This window comes from Peromyscus leucopus, chromosome 5, assembly GCF_004664715.2.
Source record: "Peromyscus leucopus breed LL Stock chromosome 5, UCI_PerLeu_2.1, whole genome shotgun sequence".
Classification (NCBI taxonomy): Eukaryota; Metazoa; Chordata; class Mammalia; order Rodentia; family Cricetidae; genus Peromyscus; species Peromyscus leucopus.
In genome coordinates, this window is record NC_051067.1 from 140,824,033 (window position 1) to 140,836,272 (window position 12,240).

At 40.2% G+C, this 12,240-nt stretch overlaps 1 protein-coding gene across 5 annotated transcripts in view; it reads left to right on the top strand.

The window, feature by feature from the left end:
* C5H8orf34 (chromosome 5 C8orf34 homolog) overlaps positions 1 to 12,240 on the top strand; it is a 375,498-nt gene that overhangs the window by 227,159 nt on the left and 136,099 nt on the right. The gene's annotated exons all lie outside the window — the stretch shown is intronic.

Below are 12,240 nucleotides of genomic sequence, written 5' to 3' on the forward strand. Positions count from 1 at the left end.
AGAACAGCACACGGATTCCAAGAAAGCATCACAAAGTGGAAAACGGCTTTACAGCGCGTCAGACATGATGGCAGCATGGCGCGTCATGTGACTTGTTTCACAGTGCTGGAAAAGGTATGTCATGTACAGCGCTTCACCTGTGGCACACCACCAGAGGGTGAGAGTTGGCACCACAGCCAAAACACATCAACAGGAATTTTAGGATATGGCAAGCCATGATCTTTTAATATTTTTCTCCAAATTTGATTCTTTTTTATTGGTCTCAAAGGAATTAGTACATGAGAAAAATGAGAGGAGTTTGAAGATAAGGGAAAGAAGATACCTATGGCACTTAGCATTATTTTTACATTAACCACATAGGATTTAAGTCATCAATAGTGGGACTCATATAGAGTTTTTCACCATTTTCTGTGGACACTTAGTTAATCTTTGTTTTATTAAGAGTATTCCATGAAGGACTGAAAATCTTAAGAGCAACAACACAAAGCTCTGATATTATTTTTTCCAAATATTAGCTTAAAGCATTCATAAAGAAGTTATTTTAAAAAAATCATGAAAATGAAGTAGTGGAGAAAAAGAGACACAAATAAATAGGAGGCCAGTTAAAACAAAAGAAATGCACACCACTAAGGGTTTAATGAAGGGAGAATACTGGCAAAAAGCCAGAGCCTAAGAAAATAAAGAACTGAATGAAAGGAAAGAGATATACAAGTGAGTGGATGCTAATGTCACCCATTTAAATCTCACTACACTTTAAATAATGAAAGAAATGCACTGGCATTCAATCCTAACATTATACCCACTAGTGGATTGTACTTGCATTTGAAGTCTTCTTACTTCAGATAGAGACAATGCCACCACGAGAAATCTTAGATCACCCAAACAAAATTTAGCTGCTGAGCTCTGGACTGCAGTAGTTAGTGTATGAGTTTATTATGCTTTTCCCAAAGCAGTGACTTTGAGATAGCATACATAGAACCCTGTGGTGATATTGTGTTCCCCAAAATATTGTGCATCCTAATAAACTTATCTGCGGTCAGAGACAGAACAGCCACTAGATATAGAGGCCAGAAAATGGTGGTACACACACCTTTAATGCTAGCATTCCAAAGGTAGAGATCCATCTGGACCTCTGTGAGTTCAAAGCCACACTGGAAACAGCCAGGCATGGTGACTCACACCTTTTATCCCAGAAGTGATGGCAGGAAGCAAAAAGGTATATAAGGCATGGGGACCAGGAACTAGAGCTGGTTAAGCTTTCAGGCTGTGAGTAGCAGTTCAGCTGAGATCCATTCGGATGATGACACAGAGGTTTCCAGTCTAAGGAAACAGGATCAGCTGAGAAATTGGCGAGGTGAAAAAGCTGTGGCTTGTTCTGCTTCTCTGATCTTCCAGCCTTCACCCCAATACCTGGCCCTGGGTTTGTTTTTATTAACAAGACCTTCTAACAATTCATGCTAAAGAACCCAATGCAGAAATAGTTTTCAAAATAAGCCAAATTACCAGGACAGCCAGGGCAACATAGAGAAACCCTGTCCCAAACAAACAAACAAAAAAATCCCAAAAAATAAAAGTAAGCCCAATTAATATTTGGATCAAAGTATCATTAAGTATGGTATAAGGCAAAATTATTATGTTTATGGTCCATGTTCATCAGCAATCAACAAATTAATAGAATATACCTAAGAAATGCACAACTTAGAAAATGTATCGGTTATTTCCACGTCACTGTAACAAAGTACAGAACTTAATAAGGAAAGCTTTATATTGGCTTACAGTGTCAGAGGATTCAGCCCGTCACAGCAGGGAAGGGACCGTTTGTGTAACAGCAGGCTAGAAAGCAGACAGACAGAGAATGGCAGGACTCTACTTAGTTTTTCCTTTTTCCTCTTTTATCCCATCTGAGGCTCCAGCTCATGTGATGATGATATTTATATTTCTGGTGGTTCTTTCTCTGTCAGTTAGTAGTTTCTAGAAATGTCCCTCAAACCCACACATGTATCTTAGCATCTCCTACTGATTCTAGACTTCAATCCCTTTGTCAATGCAGATTACCTTTGAAAGCCCACCTCTTGTCAATTTGACACCAAACACATTGCTGTGGATTATAACATTCTACCATTGGTACCCTAAAAGTCTCAACTCTATCTCTTAATGTAAAATGTATTTACTGTGTCTTCAGAATCCTCTTAGTCTTAACAGTTTTAACATTGTTCAACCATCTAAGTTCAGAGTCCCTGAGACTCAAGGTAAACAATTAGCCGTGAGATTTTGTAAAATACACTCCCCCTTCACACACATACACATATAAATATCAAAAGCAAGTTGTGTGCTTCCAATATAGTGTCATGGTGTAAATCAATCTCACTATAAATAGTAAGAATGGGAGCATAGAAATGATTAGACCAAAGCAACACAAACATCGAACAGACAAATATTAGATCTGTAGTTCCGTGTTGGGTATCTGGACCACAGATTCTGATGTGTACTCCAGTGGGATTGTGAAGTCCTACTCCTGTGGCCTTGCTGTCTGTGGGCCCCATGGGTTTGTCTTGGCTGTGGCTTTCCTAGGCAGACACTCCCCATTCTTCTTGTCTCCCATGTCCTGAAGTTCCCACTATGGCTTAGACTTTGGCCTTATAGCTTCGTGTGATAAATCCTTCTGTATATAGGGTTTGGCTTACCAAGTCATCCTTAAAATGTGGATGGAAGACTTCATGGTCCTTGCACTATACATGCCTTCAAAACCAGTGTTCCATGATGCCAGGTTGCTACTAGTATGAGCATTATTGGGCCCTATCAGATCATGGCCAAAGTGGCCACTGAGTGCTAGTGTGGCTAAATCTTGGGAAAACCTATGTAATCAGGATGTCCTGTAACTCTAACTAGTCAAGGAAAGTATTTCAAATGATGAGTATTCTTTTTTTATATCCTGAGTCCCGTAATTGATGGGGTCTATCTAATTTCTTATTTTCCTGGTGAAAAGCATTCACATTCTCTTTAATGGTATTAGTCTCTTTAATGGCCATATCCTTCTTGTCCACAACTTTCAAGTAGTTCATTTTCTGCAGAGACCATATACTTCACAAATCTCCTCTGCTTTTTGCTCTCATTTTTCACCACAACCCTCACATGAAGCAGAAAGCAATAACCATGCTGCAGCCTGAATTCTGGATTGTCTTGACATTTTCATTGCCAGATTAGTGAGCCCATCACGTTTAGGCTAAGTCTCCCACAGATCTTTAAGACATTAACAAACAGTGAGATTATTATTTCTTTTTTTCTTTTTTTCTTTTTTTTTTTTTTGTGTGTGTGTGTTGTGTGCTGGAATGTAACATGAATAGTTTCATGTCCTGTTATAGACATAGCCCTTGTTCCCCCTTCGGAAACTTCATGAAAACAGTCTTTACCGTTCATTTTCATGTTGCCGTCTGAGATTTTTCAGCTTCCACCAGAATGCTCCTCTAAGCTACACTGACAGCATTTTAAGCTTTGCCCAGCCAATTTTTCTCAGTTCTTCCCAATACCTCTTACAAGCTACGTTCAAATGCGTAAGTGCCACATATTCAGGGGTAGTCACGGCAATGACAGCACTTTTCTGATACCAATTTTCTGTGTTAGTTATGCATACACCACTGTGACAAACACCTACCCGATGGGAGAAGGAACTCAAAGGAATAACATTTATATTAGCTAGTGGTTTTAAAGGATTCTGTCACAGCAAAGGGGTATAGAAAAGATTCCTTTCACATCATGGTGTGCCAGGAAACAGAAGCCATGCTTCTGGGACATGAGTAGAAAAGGGGAATATGTTGACGTTCTGTTCATGTTCTTCTTTTCCTCCAGGTCCTCAGACAGTGAGATCGGGCCCTCACATTCAGAGTAGGTCTTTTTCCACTTAGCTGATTCTCTTTGGGCATACTCTCACAGATAGACCCAGAGCTATACCCCTCTCGGGCTTCTTAGTTGATTCTAAATTCAGTTAATTTTATCTGCTATCTGTCGTGGTTGAAATAATATTTTGAACAAAATAACATTTCCTGATAGTACCAACGGTCATTTCATGACCACTTCATAGAAATGAAAGGTGCTTTCTCAAAGCAGAGATTATTGAAAGATATTCATTATATGAACCGTTTAACCAGGAAAAAAAATCATAAGGAAACTGAAATTGGGCAAACACATTTTAACTAAAATAATGTGTTTTGTAAGATTTTTACAAGAATTTTATTTTTTAATTATAATACATTTTACCCACTGTGTCATGAAGATTTGATAACTTACATAATCCTTATCCTTTTGACTGTGGTAACTTGATTGAGAACGGTCCCCATAAGTTCATATATTTGAGTGCTTGCTTCCCAGTTGGGAGCTGTTTGGGAAGAATTAGGAGGTGTGTGGCCTTGTTGGAGGAGTTGTGTCCTGTGGGCTGGCTTTGAGGTTTAATAATCCCAGCCATTTTCAAGTTAGCTTCCTCTACCTTCTTGTTGTTGTGTTTCAAGATGTAGCTTCTCAGTCACTTCTCCAGAGCCTGCCTGCCTGCTGCCGTAATTCCCACCATGATGGCTATGGGCTCCTCCTCTGAATCTGTAAGCTTCCATTAAATGCTGTCTTCTATAAGATGCCTTGGTCCTGGTGTCTTATCACATAATAGAAAAGTAACTAAAGTATAATACATTTTACCCAATGTCTTATGAAAATTTGATATTTTACATAATCTGTTTATTTTTGATGAACTGGTTAATGCTCGTGACTGCCTCTCATCCTTGCTTACTTGTGTTTGGACTCTGGGCATTTTGCCAAATGTTCCCCATTCTCTGTTTTCTAAGTGAACACCTTTCTCCTTGGTCTCTTGCAATATTCCCTCTCCACTCTCCATGAGTCTGATCCCTGATACCTCTTAACTTCTCTGGTCTTTACATTTTTGTGTTTGTTATGACATGCCATGACGTGAATTCGGGCTATAACTCAGTTTTCCATCATAAAAGGCCAGCTTGTTCATGTAACCCATGTTGAGCTAAATTCACATGCTAGGACTTTTATTAAGGAGAAGTTTACACAGTTCATAAAATCATCTGTCAGATTTTCAGAAACTAACCAGTATTTCGAGAGGCACAAGCCAATTCTTTGGTGTACACAAAATAATCTCTTGAACTTGTGGTTGCTGAAAGTTAAGAGAAATGAGGGTGTGTGTGTGTTCTGACACAGGAGCTCTGCATTGAACAGTGTTTGAGTTTGAATTTGTTAGAAGAACCAGCAGTTTCTTCTGTGTTAGAGAAGACTATTCCCAGTTGTCTTGCTTTTTCTGACTAAAGGAAGGAGCTTCACAAGTTATGTTGCAATCAGGTCAATTAACCCAAGCCTTGTGATTCACTTACGGCCTGAGCAAACAAATTCCAGCCTCATAAAAATTAGGTTGCCTGTAGATTGTTCCATTCACAGTAATCATAGGAGGACTGCTAGCTAGTATATTTCTTGCCCTTTCCAGTTAACAGAAGAAACAGAACATGTACAAATTTAAATCAATATAAACATTTCCTTTATCTTATCAGTTTAATCTTTTTCTTTTGTTTATTGACTCATTAGCCAGGGAAATTAAATATTCTTTAATCCAAATACTCTTATAGCATTAAAATGGAAAAGCCTAACACAGCCTTTAAATTCCACAAAACTTATTTCCCAAATAAAATGCTATCATTAGTCTAAAACTTGAAACTTGTAATTTCTGTTCACTACCAATTTGTTCTAAATATTTATGGATTTTATTATTTTTATAATTTTTTTGTGAAATCGATGCACAGAGAAAAATGCCGAAGTGATATTTTAGGTATGAGTACGAAAATGGAGACGCTTTCGGTGCTCATGGGGCCCCCTCCCTGCTGTCACCCCACAGTCTCCTCATCTCTCCGCTGCAGTGTGTGCCAGATAAGAGTTATGTTGCCTTCTCTTTTCTTTCTTTCCCTTTTTGGGAACTGTAACTGTCTCACATAACAGAAATATTTCATACATATTTTATTTGATCTTGTCTAATTTCTGATGTTTTCTTAACATTTGCCTTATTTTTAATAATTTACTCAGAATGTGTAACATCTGTTCAAAACATTCAACCAAATCAGTTTTATTGATATAAATCAACAAACCAATTGCAATGCAGGGAAAACCACCATATAATTCTTCTTCAACTCATCAATGAATCACTGTGAAGAGACTTACACTTGAAAGGCTTTTAATTTTTCTATAAGGTTCCTTGAAACAGATGTGAAAATTCACTCATCTCGCACACTGTCTAGTTCAGACAGCTGTAATTATTTCACGGATTACACTCAAATGAAATGAAAGTCCTGGGATTATTTCATCTAAGCAGCCGCTATTTTCTGACATCAAAACCCTATTTTGCTTGATTAGTTCTTGGTTGTTTGCCAGTGAATAAAGATAAAATGCCTGTGCCCTCAGTGGTAAATTAGTTCATTCTTCTCAGCAGCCTTCTTGGGACTCAGAAGAAATGCCATAGTTTTATAAGCTACCTTTAAACATAAATCCCTCCATTGGGCTTTCCGTTGGAAAAAAAAGGCCAATGCCTTCTCAAAAGTTTAAAACACAACATTCTTATAATGTGCTTATCTTTTCTTATGATGAAAGTTAAGTAAGTCTGAATGCTTGAGTTAACCTAAGGATGTGAACTGTCAGGTCTCCGCAGGCCTGTGTGTAACTCCATTCTGAACCATGGCTCCCACTCTCTCTGGGGTCCTCTGTGTGGGTCTCTGGGGGGCAGCATGTGTGAAACCAAAGGCATTACCTTTCCAGTCTTCCTGAGAGGTGAGAATGTGGAGAAACTTGCTCAGATTTCACACTCAGCCCTTCGGTTAAGTTAGTCTTCACACTGTGTTGGATCACCTCTGCTTTCTAATATGCTTCAGCCTCTTTCAGCTGCTTTTCCCCTCTTGCAGGCCTCAGAGTTAATATGCACCCTGATGACCCAGGCTTTGTGATGGCTAACACTATGCTTTAAATTTAAATTACCATGCTTAAGAGATCTATAAAACAACAACACCTCTAACCTGTAATCCCTACTTTCCCAAGGGTCTATAGTTTCCTGGAATGCTGGGGGCTGTTGTTTATGTAAGATGTCAAGCCACATGTTTCCACTTCTGTAAACAAGCTTTGTTGCCCAACTGCAAGCAGGATGTAGGCAAGAGGTACATAGGCAGGAAGTTTTTCAAGGATGTATGCTTGCCTCTGATTGGATGAAGATGGGTTGGATGTAGGTGGGCAGTGCGGAGCCTTGAGGGTTTGGCTTTTATAATCCCTGGATGACTGTCATTCGTACCATATTCTGAGCATGGGTCTTGGGTATGGACCTCATCAGTATTCATGGTCCTGGCCAGTATTTAATAAAATTGCTTCAAATTTGGCTCAAAAATTGGGGTAATGGTCTTATTCTCGCCCAGTGGGATTAACAGCTTCTTCCCTCTTTAGTTTCTTGTGTATTTTATTCTTGTGTCTATAGATAAGTGTAGCAAAAAGATTCCTTCAAAAACCAGTTTCCAGGAGCCAATATATGTAAGGATCAGTTTTTCAAATAATTAATTAACTAACAAATTATTAAAAATCAAGGAAGCAAGGGAAATCGGGATCTCTTCTTGGGTTTCTCGGTCTCATTAATAAAAGAATTTAAAAATTCACTCAAATGGAAGCTCAAAGGTAATTTATTAGCATTTAAGACACCTTCCCACCCTTCCCCACCCCACCCCACTCTCCACCATTAAGGCAAGCTGTCACTCAGCAGCTGCCAAGAGAACGCAGGAGAGGAAAAGGGGGGAAGGCAGGCCATGTAAGCCAGCATGGCTAGGTTAGACACATGGCAGGCAGACCATCAGCCTCACAGCGAGGAAGGAGCGTAGGGAAAGAGCAAGGGAGCCCAAGAACCAGAAAAGGCAAAGGTTCCAGTCAGCATCAAAGGAAGGAGGCTGAAGAAGAAAAAAGGAAGTTATTCCCTGCTGATCAGGCCTCAGAAAGGACAGCTGAACCTTATGGTGGCTCATAGGGGCTGCACTGGACAGGAGGTGGGTGAGGGGTGTGGATTGTGGGGCAAAGTACAGTGTTTCCTTAAGGGAAGTGACTCTGTCTGTCTCTTTAGTGCAACACGTGTTGGAAATGGAAGCAAAAGGAGGGAAACAGTCTTTGTTAAACAAATCCTAAATGTTTGGGCCAGTTGCTGAAGGGGGTGTGGGTCAGTGCTGAAATCTCCTGAATGTTTTAGCCATTATCCATTTGCATATTGTCTTCCAGTCGCCTCTGAACACTCCTTACCTTGTGGAAGTTTGGTTAGAGCCTAGGGCTCCAGATGCTCACCATTGAGTGTCTGCACATTTGCTTTCATACTCAAGCATATCCAAATATATTTCAACGTTTTGTTGTATTGTCACTGTGATCATGTAATAAAAGATTGATCACGTACCAGCAATGAGTGTGGATGCCAACGACCAAAGCCAAACACAATGAATGGTACATTTAAGATGCTTCAGAACCAAGAACAGCTTTCCAATCGAGGCTGAAAGAACAGCCTCACAGATGTAAGGACCAAACCTAGGAAACCCCACAGCTTTTCCCTTAAGACAGGAGGCTTTTCCTCTTTACCTGTTTTATTGAGCACAGTGCAGAAAGAGATCCTAGCCGTCAAGATGACTCCACTGGGACTAATAAAAAGGAAAGCTAGAACAATAGTTATCCATTTGTTAGCTTTGCCAACAAGTTGAAACAAAACTTGAGTTTGATCTCAAGGAACCACATGGTGGAGGGAGACAAAGGAGGGAAAAGTTGGGCTTTAACTTCCGGGCGTGTGTACATTAGCGCACACACACACACACACACACACACACACACACACACACACACACACACACAGGATGGGGGGGGAGGCATGCAAATAAACGTAATACAAGTTAATTAATTAAAAACAAAAAGGAAACCTAAATGAGATCACCTAGTGTTTGCCTCTGGACACCTGGCAGGATTCCAACTGACCAGGTGAAGTCTGGCTCATGGATACAGGAAGGTAAAATGTCTTTACTGTAAATAAAGTCAACAATTTTCTTTGTGATTCTCAGGAATATCTAGAGGAAGAAATGAAACCTTACCCAATGTCATACTCACTTAGGACCTAAGCTGGCTTTACTGTTTCTTTAACATAAACTACTATGTATGAGAAGAACATGAACTCTCTATCAACAGCCTTTACAGCAAATGTTTTTGTTTTATTCAATTTCTCAAGGGGATCCTTTTTCTTCCTATGTCCCCATAATCTCCCTGTCTTTATTTCTCACCTTAGCAATAGGCAGATTGACAAGAGAAAATGTATACAAATGAATTCATGTGTATAGGGGTATCTCAGGGACATGGCTACCCAACGATTTCCTGAGATTAAGAGATTTATATTCCCTTTGTGAAGATGGGAGCAGTTCTGAAGGGTGATGAGTGATTTTTCAAGGGAATCAGATGGGCTCAGAGAAAAGGGAATGCTCTAAGACAATGCTCCCCTTAAATCTCAAGGTGAGTGAGGACGTATGTGGCAGGATTGAGTAACTGAGGAGATTGGCTAGTGGGAAATGACCTAAATGGAACTGGTCATGAAGCATTGCTAAGATTTTAAGGTTTTCCACCCTTATATAAAATGAATTTCCTTCCTTCGTAAGCCAACCTTGATATAAGATGGCTCCCTCTTTTGGTAATTTCTATTTTACCTTATTAGGTTAATAAGGTAGAGGGTTAAATGTTACATGGAGATGTAACAGAAAGGGAAGGTGTAGATGTAACCAACCGTCTTATTAAATAAGAAACACAGAACCAATGCAAAGAAGAAAGCCAAGAGGTCAGAGCTAAGAGCTAAAACCTTACCCTTCCTCCTGAGGTGATCCTACCTCTCCAAACCAGAACTACTTCCTATGTGTCTGTCTTTTTATAGTGTTTCTGTTCTTCCTTCTCATTGGTTGTAAGCCCAACCACATGACTGCCTTGGAACACACAGAGACTTACTTAGTTCTGCTTACCAAGTGCTGGGATTATAAATGTACACCACCACTGCCCTGCTTTCCTATGGCTTGCTAATAGCTCTGACCCCCAGGCAACTTTATTTATTATCATACAAATAACATTTGAATACAAATAAAATATCACCATAGGAAGGTACAGGGCTTAAAATGCAGCTCTTTTTTTTATTAGCTTTGCAGATCACCAAGTTAATAAAGGAGTCTTGTTTTTCTTATTTCCTACAATGGAGGATGGTTGCCTTCTATGGTACAGCAGCTGCATGTAGGAGCTTTAGGATTAGGTATTGTCCTTACAAGTTAAAACCTTGCCTCTTCCTCCAAATGGAAGCATGAGAATGGGTAATGTGTAAAGTGGATTTAGAATCAATCTACTCATATGGGTAGGGCTAATGCCCTGTTTGTGAAGTGATTTCAGATAGAAGGGGCCCAGATTCTAGAACTGAGTTCAAAGTGCCTACCATGCACCCCACTTGGGCAATTCCCTGCATTTTGGTTGAATTCCTATTTATAAAGCATACAGGGAGCTGACTGACAAGGAGAGACAGAAATGAGAGGAAAGGGGTTGAAAAAAATGACCCAATATCTCAAAAAAATTGTATTTTATGGCTTTTGGAAAACAAAGAGGAAGAAACATTAGTGCATTTAAAAAGGGACACTGGTGCAGGGATATATCAGAAGTTCACGTGAGAGTGGGGATCATGGGTATAGTGTGTTGGAAAGGACTATCTGGATAAAATCAAAGCAAAACTGTTTTGTAAGGAAAGGCCAAGTGGAGTGGTTAAAAAATCCCATTGAGGTCAGTGACAATGGAATGAGAAGTTTGTACAAGGACAGGAAGAAGGATAGAGCAGGTGAGAAGTACCACAGATACTACTGGTGAGATGGCTTCATTAATGGCCTGGTAGTTTAGAACTAGCCAGCATGGTCCATCTGTTTTCTTGACAGCTAGAGTAAGTGTATTATAGGGCGTTCTTCTTTGTGGGACACCAAGAGTGTTTGTTTCCAATATCTGCCTAGGGCTTACCAGGCTCCTGTGCTCGCTGATATTTGACCTTATCCCATTGGCTTTGAGTTAGAAGCAAAGACAAAAACACAGCGGCTGGAAGTCGTCAGCCAGATGTGGACCATTTGGGCTGAATGCTGCAGAGGAGAGGGAGTCAGTTTGGGGTAGCGGGGTGTTTGGTGAGTAGGCCTAAGGAGGAGGGACATAATCTGCAGGATCACAGTCCAGAAGTTGGTCTTCAGGAGGAAGAGATGGGAGTTTTAGATTCTAGTTTCAGTCTTTGAATGGAGTGGACTTTCCATGCAGTAATAGGACCTGAGATGCAGTGCAAGGTTGACAGAGAGGGATAGTTATAGAGACAGAAGAAAGCTTGGATGTAAGTGATTTCTTACCATTTGCCTTGGCATTCTGTGAAGTTTTCTAAAAATTTTAGGGTCAAAGGCACCCTTTTGGGCCATTGATGGCCATAATCCACTCTGCATTATGGCCAAGCAGTATTACAAAGGAAAACTGATTGCTTGTGTTCAATATAATGCCCGGGATAAAGAATTTGAATTTATAAAACAACCAAAGTGAGAATCTTTAGGTAAGTGAGATTGAGTAGTACTCTGAAGAAAAGAAAGCAAATATCCTTGTGAATTCTAGTTTCCTTTTTGGAAAGTATGGTCAAAGCCACAGCAGAGAGCACAACTGAATCCTTACCATCTTAAGATTCAGCAGGTCTGGGCAAACCTGATCTAACACTGGGGGCTTTGACTTATTGGCATTGAGATGGGCAGCCATTTTTGGTGAACACCTGGGGAAGACTCGCCAAAGGTATTGGCACCAGAGAATAAAAACGCCGGGCAATGGAGAACTGTGGGAACCTTGGTATGACAAGAAGTCCTAGTGTTGAAGATGGGGGGTACAGTGGCAAAGCTGGGGAGGCTCCCCAAGGCTTCCTCTCAAATATTTCATTTTCACACAAATTGGATATTAGAGAGATAGGTGGGGTTGAGAGAGAGGCAAAGGGGTATCATCTTTCTCAGGCAAAAGGTCACTAAGCATGCTGGCCACAGCGGGGCTCTGAAAGTAGAACTTCAGGCTGCGGGAGAAGACAAAAGGAGACTTCTCTTGATGTCCTTACAAGAAGGTAGAGAGGAAGTAGGTCTTGCATGGCAGGGAATCAGGCTTTGTTAATAGGTAAACTGT